The sequence below is a fragment of the Tauraco erythrolophus genome, chromosome 11 (assembly GCF_009769465.1).
Source record: "Tauraco erythrolophus isolate bTauEry1 chromosome 11, bTauEry1.pri, whole genome shotgun sequence".
Lineage (NCBI taxonomy): Eukaryota > Metazoa > Chordata > Aves > Musophagiformes > Musophagidae > Tauraco > Tauraco erythrolophus.
The window spans coordinates 23,890,763-23,903,442 of record NC_141475.1 but is presented as its reverse complement, the minus strand read 5'-3'; positions in this window follow the sequence as shown (position 1 = coordinate 23,903,442).

Here is a 12,680-nt window from a genome sequence, read left to right as displayed (position 1 = left end):
GTACATTAAATGCCAAAAAAAAAACCATTATCAGTGATTCAAACGTTTACATGTATCCAAAAACATAATCATCTCTGGAAAGAAAGTGCTAAGATCAATGAATTATTCTGTGTGCCTCTCTAGATGTAGCAAATATTAGAAATGTTCTGTATTTTGTTATTGACTATAATTAGTTTAATTTAGCCTTGCAAACTAATGGCATTGAGCTAAATATATATATTTTTTTGTTTCTTGCCAAAGTCATGGCTTGTCAAATTTATTTACATCTTATTTAAATTTATTTGTGATATGAAATTTTGTGACCTTGCATCTGTATTTTGTGAGCAAAGCGTATACAGCTGTCTTCAATGGAGAGGAGAAAGAAGAGTGTATTTTTTAAAACAATGAAAAGACTGCTAGTTTGGAAACCCAGGAATTTGAATAGAATCCCCTTTTTTATTTTTGAATATTGTTTCAGCAGTGCTGCTATGAAATCCAAGCTTGACACCTTTTTAAAACAAACGGCTTTAATACAAAAAAAAAAAAGCCCACCTTACTTCAGTTGATCAACTTTGAAAGTTCAGAATAGGAATGACGCTAAAAGCAGCGAGCGGAAGTGTGGAGAAAAGCAATGGGTTACACCTGGAGCATTTCTGTCATTGCTGGTTTGCTTGGTGCCCCTTAGAATCACACTCACGAGAACGCCCAGTCCAGCCCTGAGGTTATCAGTGAAAGTGTCCTGCAGGAGTTTGGGACAGGCCCGAAATAAGTTAATTTGGCATTCTTTTAGATTGTATATTCTGCCATAGTGATTTGATGGTCAGTGAGATATTAACAATAAAGTAAAGGATCACAGATCTTAAACCATTCCTGTTCTGATTTCCAGTACCGCTGAGCCACCGTTCGCCGGTGCCTTCTCTTTTCCCGTACATCCTTGGATCCAGCAATAGCAGGCGTTGAATCCAGCCCGAGGGCTCCCTGCCCTCAAAGAAATTATGAACAAAAACAGGAAAAAAAAAAAAAAAAAAAAGGTAGAATGAAACATGAAATGTTAAAAACCCTTAAGGAAGGAGAGAGATGTTTTTATATTGTTCTGCCTTTTTCTTGATGAACTCGAGATGTTTTCTAATCCTGTTTGTTGGCTACGGGAGCGCAGTATGCAGTGTCACGATTGAAAAGTGCCCTAACTGAATGTGTATGAACCTTGTCCTTGCACAGTTCTTTAAATTGAAAAAAAAAAATTTTTACCTCACTATGGGAACATACATTCCAAGCTTTTCAACTTTAAAATAAAAAAATAATCATAAGTTTTCTTGTATTGTAAATTTTAGACTATTTCATATGCATTGTATTAAAACTGCCATATCAATTTTAATGTATAGATTTTGCAAATACTACACTATGTATGTAAGACTTAACTGTATCTGTAGTGTATATGTAATATATTTATGCTCAATAAATGTTTTAATTCTTTCTGATATTAGCAGTTTCTTACTTGAGTCCAGCCCTTTTGGTCTGCGCAGCCCCTTTCCAGCAGGTCCGTGGTGTTGGCGCAGCCTGAGGCAGGAGTGGGAGCCCCGAATTTAGCTCGGGATGTTTCTGCTTTGTGATTACAAAGATTTTGTGTTGTTCCTAAAGTGTTTGCTGGTGCAGTTCAGTGGTTTATGACATAATCTTTTCTTAGACTGAGCTAAATACACCGCAGATTGCTAGTCCACCCCCTGGAAGGCTGAAGTTTGTTTGTATATATTATTATCATTATATATATTCATTTATTATTATTCTTAAATTGTACTTAACCCATGAGTTTCCTTCCATTTTCCTCTTTAATTCTCTTCCTCATTCCCCAGGGGTGGGGGAGGATGAGGACTAGTTGTTGTAACAGCCAGCTTTAAAGTAACCTACCTCCTGAAAATTTAAGGATGGTAAAAAAAAAAAAAAAAAAAAAAAAAAAAGATTTTTTTATCTCTTTGTAATTGAACACTTGAAATATCAGAACTTTTCACTTATTTGTTAATTATGTGCAATAAATTCAGTTACTCATTGTAACGAATTAATCTAATGTGTACATGTTTCTTGGCAAACACATTAATGTTTGTTTTTTAAACAGCTTTTCTTCTTCAAATCACTGCATAAATACAATATTTTATTTGTTTGCTTTTTTAATTACAGCAATTTACAATTTTAGTGGGTTTTCCTAAGGAAATTACTGTCCCTTTTTTCACTTGGTTGCTCAGCTGTTTTTCTTATTTAAACAGTGCTTGCAGAAACAATCTCTCTCTAACAAAATCTTTTAAATCTGTCTATAGACTAGTAATCCACCACTTTGGTATTCGAGGAGATCTTTTATTTTTGGTAATAAAATACCAGCACCTGGTTTACGGTGCTGCCATGGGTGTCTGCAGAGGTGATGGAGGACAGTTACAGCCCGTGGGAGTGAGGGAGGATTTTAGGTATCTGCTGTTTGAGCTCTAAATGTTACCTTGTGATGTTATAACCCACAGGTTTGGTGCAGAGGTACCGGGTCCCTTTCCTACACCCAAACTCGGCAGAGGTGGGGTAAGTAGCACTAAGTTTCCAATGGATTTTGTTTTACAAGGAGATACAGAGCAAGTTGTAACCGGGCTTGGCCAATATTGTATTTAACGTCTTTTCGCTGCTGTTACCTGTTGGCAGAAAAGTATCTGCTTTGAAGTTTTGAACCAGAGCAGAGGCTCATATTTTTAGATGTTTTTGTGGCCTTACGAAGGACCTCTGGGCTGGTACAGTGGTCGGATGTGGACCACGGCACATCTCACAATTTGAGCAACCTCCAGGTCTGCCTACTGCGACGCGTGGACACCAAACCTGGTGGCTGCTGTTTCTATAGCAGCAGCAATTCTTGCTCTTCTCAGTAATCAAAGAGCCTGTTCAAAAACAAAACAGGTAAAATTTGTTTTGCTGTTGACTTCAGCCACGGTTGCAAGTTCAGAGCGTGTTTGGTTTGGTGGAGAGTTGAGCTCCGTTTAGAGGGGGGTTCTCTATGAGAAACCAGAGTATCAAAGCAAGACATGGCGTGATCTGAGCCACCCGCTCCCCAGGACAAATAAAGCAAATGGGATCCGGAGGTAGCATCAATTCACTGTACCATGTTGTTCACCTCCTGCAGAGCTTTTCCTGCTGGACTCCTTCAAGCCACCAAATTTTAGGAGATAGTCAAATTCAGCCTACTATACATAGCACGTGCTTGAAGGGAGGTAGATCTTAACTCCAGCCTTTGTGTCAGGGGACTGAGGCTCTCCTGCCCCTCCCTCCTGTCTTGAGACACAGCAGAGCTATTTGAAAACACCCCTGAAAATGAAATATTTTGGGAGCTCTTGTTCAGAGGTCTCCAGGACCATGCTGTATAAACCAGCATCGCCTGAGCTACTCCTCCCGTGTTGGCCAGGGCATCAGCATGCCCTGTGTGCTCAGCCAGGTGGGAGATCGGCTGAGTTATCCAAGGTCTTCTGTTGCTTACAGGTCCACAGCTGGAGAAATGTTCCCTGGGGAACGTGGCATTCCTTGTCGGAACAGAGGGACAGTGGTGCCTTATACATTGAGCCTGTAGCGATGGTGGGAGCTCAGTGTTTTGTCGTTGCTGTCAACTGAGTGACGCTGTTGCGATGTGCTTGGCATCCGCGGGGAAAGAGCGGCTCCTCGTCCCGTTGGGGCAGGGAGCGGGGTTGGGGGAAGGTCCATCAGGATGGTGAGTTGGGGTTGAATGGAAGGAAGGGGCTGCAGCCTGTGTCCGTCTCTAACGGGTATTTAAATGGCTGCTCTTGTCAACGGCCCTGGTGTGTTTGTGTCCTTTTGCTGAAGTTGAAGGTTGCACATGACACACGAGAGTTAATCTGGTAGACAGTGGCAGGAGGAGTCCTGATGTTTGCAGCCCACTCAAATCCTGAAACACCGACCACTGGGAAGCTGGTGGAGCTGAATCGCTCGGGTCCTGCCAGACCGGACCAAAACCTCTTCCTCCTCTTCCACTTGCCCGTGTGCTTGTTCAGGGTTAAGCAAGTGGTACAAAAAAAGGCCAGTTCATGATTTTAAAGAAGTCTCCAGCTGCAACCTAATCTTTACCCCTTCATGCCAAACCTAAACAGATCTTTGGAGTTCTCAGCAAAGCTTGACCATGGAGATGGAGTGATGCCCCCTCAGCATCAATGACACCTCCATGAACCTGATGGTTTTGTTAGACCTATCTGCACCCAAAGGTATTAAAGAAAAGTTATAAAGAAATTATTGTGGAAATGTGATGTACAAATTATATTTTCTGTGCAAATCTTTTTCTAGAATTATTGCAGAATTCATCATGTATTACGATTTATTGAAGTGGTGTAGAATTATATTCTCTGTCCTTAATATTCACCTGCTTGGAGCGAAGATAGAAACGTCATCCCTTATTCTTCTCAGAAATGACAAGCACAAGTAAGTAGAGAGGAGGATATGGACATTTTGTTTCAATATTTTTATGGCTGAGCAGAAAAAGCCAGCTGAGATCCCTTGAAAAGAGCTATTTCATCAGTATTACATTTAGTAAGTTCTAAACAATTGCGTCTCTTTCTACTCTCGACAATCACACTCTCACAATGTGCAAATTTTTGGCTGGGTGAAATGAATAAGAGGTTTCACAAGATGCTTTCAAACACAGTGGATTAGCCTGCTATCTACTGTTCTTTAGGTGAACGTGCTGCTATTAGTTTGAGTAGTTAGATTTATTGTATTAATTGCTGGCATAGATGGTATTGCATGCCAAGAACTATTTTTAGGTCTACTAGCACGGTTAATAAATAACTGCTTTGGGTCAGTGTGCTCAGTGGATGTCATTTCTTGGTAATTTTATTAGCTCATCTCTCTCACTTTGTCATGTGAAAGCTATTATTCTCTACAAATAAAACAGAGCAAACAGTAGGGATGCAGAAGTCGTGTGAGGATTAACATGTGAATAGAGTTGAGAAATTCACCCTAATCCAGTGCAAATATTGTATTTATTAATTTATAGCTCAAATGCCTCTTTCCACAAAACGCTTGTGAACTAGTCGCAGCATCCTCGATTCGGAGGGCTCTGCAGCGCTGCACACGTTGTTGTCCCCGGGCAGGACACTGCTCCGTGCCTGCCCAAACCTCGCTGCGGCACAGTGGGGTTTGGCACACGGAGAATCTGTGGGTCTCTGCGCTCAGCAGGGCCGACTGTTCCCCCAGATGCTGCTGCCCTGCAGGGCAGCTCTTTATGAGAAAGAAACCACTATTGTGGTCTATCTGCAATCGTTTTGTTTCCTTGTATTTCAACGTTAGACCAGAGATGCTCAGGCAGTGCCCAAGGCAGACGCTCATCCAGAGGATGAGCTCCACATCAGCACGTCTCCACCAGAGCTGCGGCACCAACCAAGGCACAAGGAAACCCTCGGACTGGCCACCTGCTTCCCTCTTCACATACTAACAGTAGTTCAGTGAGTTTGAAACCTGTTCAGCCTGGAGAAGAGAGGGCTCCAAGGAGACCTTCTAGCAGCCTTCCAGTACCGAAAGGGGCTACAAAAAAAGGAGAAGGACTTTTTACAAGGGTATACAGTGATAAGACAAGGTGCAATGGCTTTAAATGAAAGAGGGGAGATTTAGATTAGATCTAAGGAAGAAATTCTTCCATCTGAGGGTGGTGAGGCACTGAAACAGGTTGCCCAGAGAAGTTGTAGATGCCCCATCCCTGGAAGTGTTCAAGGCCAGGTTGGATGAGGGTTTGAGCAACCTGGTCTAGTGGAAGGTGTCCCTGCCCATGGCAGGGGGATTGGAACTAGATGATCTTTGAGGTCCTTTCCAACCCAAACCATTCTATGATTCCATGAAAAGTACATGTTTGATCAAAACTAGCTCAGAAGATCGCACCTTTTGCAGCCCCGTGCCGATGCCCTTGGCACAGCAGAGCAACTTTTACAAAAATCAATCACATTGTCACCAGTTGATAAAAATACCGAGGTGCTATCGACAGGCCCACGTGTGAGCATGAATATTGGCTTAACTTTTGGTGAGAATTTGTGGTATGAGTTTTTGCTGTCTTTTGTAATATCAGCGCGTTAAAGCTATTTAAATCTCTGCACCTCGGAGCTCATTGTGCTGTGGGCTCGTTGCAGAAAGGGCTCGTGGTGTTAGATTCCCTGCCTGCTTGGCCTAATGAAGGATGATTTGCAGCACCAGGGCATTTGTGGAAGGAAGCTGTGCGGAGAAGAACAAGGTGAATAAAGGCTTGGAAATCGTCATGGCTTTTCTTATGGACAATCATGTGAAAATCAATCAGTGGGAACAAAGAAAAGGGAGGAACGCTCTTCCCTTTTGATCCAGCAGCATTCAAAATGGGGCTGAATGCTGGTAGAGCATCTCCTGTGCCTTCAGAGCAGCCTCTGAAGTTGAGTGTGGGATGCTTTATTTCCGAGAGCGATTTTATCTTACGGACTCGCACACGTCCCCAAACCTTTATTTCCCTCCCAGTTTTGAAGCAAGCCTGGAGAGCAATAAAATACCTTTGTTGCCAAGTGTTTTATCTCCAAGTACAGCTTGAGAAGCAGCCTGTAGGCTTTCAAAAGGATGTATTTGTACAGAGAGCAAGAGAGAGAGATTTGCAACCGGGCAGCACTCACCTGCAATGCTATTTAGGAGTTGGTACCCTCCTAGGGAGAGGCAGCCCTGGGTGCTTGGTACAAGTATAGGGTTAATGAGAGACTCTGAATTTTACTCTCATTTGACAAGTCATGGCACACACCAGTCCGCAACTCAGATGGAGAAGGGCAGTAACATGCAAGTGCTGGACTTGGAAGGGAACGGAGACCATTCTGCTGGGAAGAGCGCTGAGGAAGCCTGTGAAAGCCCAGCAAGTGTATTAATTACATTTGATAATACTAAGGTGTACTGTATTGTGTGCTGGAGCAACAGCCGTACTAAGGCTCAACAGCAAGCAGAAGTGACTGCAGAAACCTGTAAACCTTTGTTAATACAAGATGGATTAAATTTGTCTTTTTCTCCATCCTCTTTCACTGTACTTGCATAACCACAATTTAGAGGTAAAAGACAAATTGTGATCTAACATTTGCTTTTCTTATTTTTTTTTTTTCCTCTAAACAGCAGCCAGGGCTTCTGGAAACCGTGATTTCACGATCAGATAGAGCTGACACAGCTGGACCCCATCATCTAACAATGTGCTTTGGGCAAAAGTTTGGCCTAGGACACGGGATGTGAAGCCAGAACCCTGGAGTTCTTACCTGTCTCTCACCAGAAACCATGTTTCAGAGTGAAAAGCCATTGGGAAGCACGTCTGCATGAGGAAATTATTCTGCTCTTGTGAAGTCCCTGGTCTTTGTGCAGAGCTGGGAAGGAGTCTGCTGCGGTACGTCGGGTGGGGATGCAGAGGTGGGAGGAGGTGGCTGTGGGAGTAGGGGGTACCACTGCCCTACGTGGGTGATGGACCTCCCTAAATGGAGACTTCGCATCAATGTCCTATGAGCTTCCAGCTGCTCCAGGCACTGCGTGTGTTATGACTGGGCAGCGTGTAACTCCAGCTGAACGTGCCTGACAGCAAATAGTGTAAAATAACATAGATCACACCAGATGTTCTTAAGACACACCAGCTCCTGCAACTGCATCTGCTGGGTATACACCCGTCTGGATTATCCAGAGGATTTTCTGGGAAGCTCCTTCCTGTGCCCAGGCCCAGGGATGCCTGTGAGAGCTGCCGTGCAGGTATGGATCCTGCTGCGGGGATAGGTGCTGCTCAGCCTCCCCTCGGCTGAGCTCTCCAGAGGCCATGGCATCAGCCAGAGGTTACGTATTTCCCATGTAACGCTGATCTCTGGCTACTGCTCTGAGCGCTCCAGCAGCACAGCTGGAACAGAAACGATGCTCAGAGCTGCCGGCGCCGGCCCGGGGAGTCACAGCCAGAGGGAGGTGGAGGCATCCATGCCCCGTTGCTCTGAGACAGTGTGGGTTTAAAACGCCAAGGGCTTTAATTCTCTTTTTGTAAAATTGGGCTAATATTCATTAAAAGTCACGAGGGTAAAAGCTACTCACCGTGCTTCCAGCCAGGGGGTGAGGTTCAGGGCGCGTGGAAGTAACAACACGAGCATCACTGGGGTATGATGGGTGAGGCAGATTTTTTTGGTACCAAATTTTGAGTTTACTTCTCAAGCTGGCATTGACCTCCTCAAGGCCCCACAGGGTTTTTGCAAACGATACAAACCGTATGGAAGCCCATCAGGAAACATCAGCTCAAGGGCTCAGAGAACTGCTAACAGCCCCATGGGGAAACATGCTGATCAACGCCAGCGGGGCAGGACCAGCTGCCTTCAAACCTGCAAAGGGACCCACAGCATCAGCAGCTGTTGCAGCCACCTTCCCCCCCAGCTTCCCCACACCTCATCCTTGCCTGTCAGTAGATGAGGAGGGAGCTCCCCAGCTACAGCAGACCCAAGATGGAAAGGAGGTTCTCCAGGGTATTTAGGTATCTAATGACTGCTACTTTAAATAGGGCTTTTGCAAATGTCATTTGACACAAACTTACATAAATGCTGAATATCTATTAACTCAAAATTTGACATGTAAGTGCTATTTTTCCAGTATATTTTATTTTTGGCAAGACATACAATAGGACATGATTTTCTGCCTGTGCGTGCCTCCACCAAAAGTGCTTTTCTAAAATGAATGAAGCTTTCTGGTAAAGTGCTTTTGACCTATTTCATCACCAATTTTAACATGTTGCCAAGAAATAACATGCAGCCAAACTTTTCCTGTTTATTTGTGAAGCTGTGATATAAAGTGTAGAGTTAGGGAATCTTTTAAAACTTGAACTGTTTCATAGAATCATAGAATGGTTTGGGTCAGAAGGGACCTTCAAGATCATCTAATTCCAACCCCCCATGCCATGGGCAGGGACACCCTCCACTAGACCAGGTTGCTCAAAGCCTCATCCAACCTGGCCTTGAACACTTCCAGCGATGGGACAGCCACAACTTCTCTGGGAAACCTGTTTCAGTGCTTCACCACCCTCAGAGTGAAAAATTTCTTCCTTATCTCTAATCTAAATCTCCCCTCTTTCAGTTTAAAGCCATTGCCCCTTGTCCTATCACTGTACGCCCTTGTCAAAAGTCCCTCTTTAATGGATGAATCTCCAGTTATTTCCTACATGGGCTGCTCACACACAGGTCAGGGAGAACATAGCAAAAATTTGATTCATAAAGCCTCTACATGACTTTTTTCAGTCAGAACTGGCAAAATCTGTTCCCACAGGGAAGAGTTACCAGAAATGCAGCCTATGGATTGACAGCACAAAAGAAATCTTCCTGGGGGGCTACCCTGTTCACCAACCACACTTAATGAACAGCCCAGCACTCGCAAGGGCTCTTGTCTTCCCTGCATGGAAAACAGATCTCAAAAGCCACATCCAGACCTAAAATGATTTTAGGAGGGACACCCGTGCTCTTTCAGATAGGGAAGGCCTTGGGGAGAAGATTGCAGGAACATGAGGTGCTCCAGAAACACCCTGGGAAACAGAGGAGACACACTTCGTTGCTGCTAGGAAGTATTTGCCAGGATAGTCACCCACTGCGAGCCCCGGGCAGTTGCGGCAGGTGGGACAGACGCACGGGGAACCTCACCCCGTGTTACTGCCAGGGACAAATTCGTGACTGCTTATCTCGGACTGACTTCAGTTGGGTGTTCTTTGGGAAAAAATGCTATTGAAATCTTGATTGTGCTTTCCCCCCCCCCCCCCCCCCCAATGAAGTTATTTCTTACAGCTTGGGCGATAACCCTGGAGGCAAACAATGCCGGATTCACCCATCGCTGCTGAGGGGGATGTGTGCATCTTTCTGGAGGCATTTGGCAATAGTCGATTTTATGGTGCAGAAGGGAAGTTTATTCAGGTGATTTTTTTTTTCTTGTTTTCCCTATAAAAGCAGTTCATTATGCACCGGTACCAGTCTGAAGAAGCAGACCCTATTCACCCTCTGGAGTCAACGCATGTCAGTAAGTGTGATTCCACTGGCTTTAGCGTTTCTGTATGGAAAACTTTTGGCTCTGGGGGAAGCAAAACTAAGGGCTGGTACGGTGCCAGCTGCAGGAGTGACAGCTACAGTTGGTGTTAAATACTTGCATGTTTCCTGCTGGATCTGAAATAGTTTCCTGCTTGTGCAAGAGTCACAGGAGGGTGGCTGCCCCTTTTTAATAAAAATACATATATTTTGCTAGATTTGGCCAAATGTTTGATGACTTGCAGAAACAAGTCCATTTCTGCAGTGAGAAGGGAGGAAGAAGTCCTGCCCTCCCTCCCAATGAGCAGCCAGTCTCCTCCTTTCTGACTTTTGTGACCCCAGATTAAATGGTTTAAATTCTGTTCTATACACAAAGTTGTGGCAATTTCACAGTTAAAATGTACAGTATTAGGTTAAATTAAATTATTTGTATTTTTGTAGTTTATATGCAGAAATTAAATGCTTTCATATAGGGCTTTAATGTTATTCTGGTTTAAAAAAAGCTAAAGAAAACCCAAACCAACAGCCTAACTGACAAAGCTATATGTGTTCGGGGAAAAAAAAATTAAAACCCAACAACGCAGCTTCTCCACCAGGTAAAGCCTCTGCGGGACCATTCTGGCCACATGGAATTACTTCCTATAACTGAGAGGCAGGTTTTACTTGCAGGGAAGGGAGCAAGCCCGCTGAGTCTCACCCACCGTGAGTGACAATGGCACCCGTTGCATACCCCGTCCCTTGGCCGCGGGGTGCCTGCCCTGCCCGCTGCTGGTCCTGCAAACCATACCAGATCCACCACGGCCACTGACCCGGTAGGGTTATCAAGGGTCTCATCACTTTATTTCTTTTTATTCTGTTCACATTTAATACCACGGACACAGCTGAGATGTGGAACACTTCACGTGACGCTAGGTGTGCGACCAGTGCGTTTACACAGACGTGATATTGGTGAGCTTGCTTCTTCACAACCTTTTGAAGGTTCTCAAATCTCTTGTTTCCCTGAGTTGCAGGACATCTGCCGTCAGATCCGTTTGCCGGTCGAGAGAACAAGGCAGATGGGGTTAGAGACGGAACGGGAGATCATCCTACAGCGCTGCTGCTGCTCGTTTGTCCCTTCATTTATTAGGTTGGCGTACATCGTGCTCGCTGTGAGCGCTGGAGCGGGGAGCAGTGCAGGCTCAGGTGCGACGGCGAGGAGCAGCCATCAGCCCCATGGCCCTAGCGAAGCGCTGCATGATATAAAAGACACAGTATGTACAGAAAAGGCCAAATTTTCCTTTGAGTTATACCTGAGCAGCACCGTCAGCTAAAGGTGTTAACAGGTGTAAAATGGCCCATCAGCGTTAACCGGAGTTCGAAGGCAGCAGGACTTTTGCTAACAGACAATTCATGATGGAGAATCAGTTGTGGACCAGCCAGTAATAAATACTAGAACAAAATAAATAGAAAGCTGCCATTGCACATGCAGGCTCCAAAGCTCTGTTAGCTGGACCACAAAATCTACACGTTGGTGTGACAACAGATGCAATCTAAGACAAAAGGATGGAAAGTTTTCTGGTTTGCCTTTAAATGGCATACTTGAGTTATAAAAATGCATTGAATTTAAGATTTTTATGGATCAAGTATGAGAATGTGTCTGCCTGTGTCTTTTAATGCAGATTTTTCTATTTGTCAGGTCACGTTGGTGAAAAAATGTTCTTAATTTAATTCTGCAGCAAACTAGTACAACTGCACACTGGGCTTTATGGGGGGACGTGGTACTGGGAACCAGCTGATAGGCTTTAAACAGAAATAAGTGCTGGTTTACAGGCAGGAGGTTTGTCCTCAGCAAACTTTGGGGGTACAGTGGTGCACAGCACAGGGACAGGGAGCCACAGACTCATTACAAATATCAAGACAACTAAAAGCTTCCAGGTTCAAACACATCGAGTCGTTCACAGTCAAGTTGAGCAGAACAAGTACAGATGATTTGGCTAGGAAAAAAAAAAAAACATTACTTTGGTGGGAGATTGCATTCCGTATTTTTATAGCATCACTGCAGTCCTGAAGTCAGCACTGTCCTTGTCCCACTGATACATATTTTAAAAAAGTATTTCGGTACAGTCATGTTCTAAGCCACTTCTGTGAAGGTACTTTTTTTTTTCTACTCGGACATGACATGAAGATCATTTATTTTTAGCATGTTTAAAATTTATCCATTTTCTTTCTCCTTTTTTAAGAAATCATTTTCCTCATTCAGAGAAAAATGTTAGTTTATTTAAAAATTGAGATCCTGAAAAGCGTATCAAATTCCAGATTTCCAAATTCCAAAAAGGCAATTCAATTTTCTCTCTCTAGGGTCTAGTTATACGCTAGTGAAATTCTTAGCCAAAGTAAACTCTGGAAAAATTCAGCTGGTATTAGCTGCTGCTGAAGCCACACAAACTCTCAAGTGAACTGGGCGACATTTGCCTGTTCAGAACAGCAAAGCCGCTCTCTCCTGCTGAAGTCAGTGTTAAAAAATCATATGGGCAAAAGCAGCAGAAAAATAATACTTGAGTGTTGCCAAATTCTGTGACCATGTGTCTCCTTTTACAGCCTCGAAGTTTGTGTTTGTTGTTTTCTTTTTTTAAATCTTTACCTGCCTACATTACATCTTTCAGCAATTCCCGATGATGCCAAAAGTCCAGC